Source organism: Octodon degus, unplaced genomic scaffold, assembly GCF_000260255.1.
Source record: "Octodon degus isolate 3935 unplaced genomic scaffold, OctDeg1.0 scaffold00093, whole genome shotgun sequence".
In the NCBI taxonomy this organism is placed as follows: Eukaryota; Metazoa; Chordata; class Mammalia; order Rodentia; family Octodontidae; genus Octodon; species Octodon degus.
The window spans coordinates 6,840,078-6,841,086 of NW_004524669.1; positions in this window are offsets into that span (position 1 = coordinate 6,840,078).

Genomic DNA, 1,009 nt, shown 5'->3' on the forward strand with positions numbered 1-1,009 from the left:
TGTATTTGGGCCAGGGAGATAGCTCAGTAGAATAAGCACCTACCTGGCAAGTGCAAGGTCCTGAGTTTAATCCTTGGTACTGAAAAAAAAAAAAAAAAGTATTTGGTACAGGTCTCACTACACAGCTCAGACTCATAGTTATCCTTCTGTATCAGCCTCCCCAGCACTGGGATTACAGGTATGTGCCATGCATGGTCTTGGTGGCCAGCTCAGCACACCTGAGGGTGGGGCTGGTGCAGGCATGTGGTGTCTGGGATTGAACCCTGATCCTCGCACTGGTCTAGACAGGTGCTTAGGCTGCTGAGCTATTTCTGCAGCCCCCTAACCATTGAATTTGATTCAGTTTTCATCCAATTTGAGTTGTGACCAGAATTATAGAGAGAATTAAATTCACGAACCAAGATATCACTGTATCTTCTACTAGACTGAATTCTGTAAGGTAAGAATTGCTTTATTTTTTTTCATGGCTTAGCACATTGCCTGGATCAATATATGTTATTTGAATAAACCAGGCCTTTAAAAAAAGGAATACAAACATAAAAGTGACATTATAAAACTATATGATATCTGTAAGAAGCTGTCTTATAATGTAAAATTATATTATTAATATTATGCAGATATTCACATATATTTGATTGTCTATGCAAATATACAATGTAAAGGGAAAAACATAATTCATCTGATAATTATAAAAACTACAATATTCAGTGTAAAAGACAAAAAAACCCCAAAAACTATATGATAGCTACATTTTTAATATATTTTATGATTATGTGACACATAGACATAAAAACATGAGTAGCATTCTAGCAAGACAGTAGTCCCTTTCTCCCCCAAAGCTGGTGATTGAACCAGAAACTTCATACACTGAAACACGTTCCTAGACTTCTTTTTTTTTTTCTTTTGAGACAGGGTCTCACTATGCAGCTCAGGTTGGCCTTGAACTCACCAGATAATCCATGTTGGCCTCAAAGTTGAAGTGATCCTCTGCCTCAACCTCCCAAGTGTT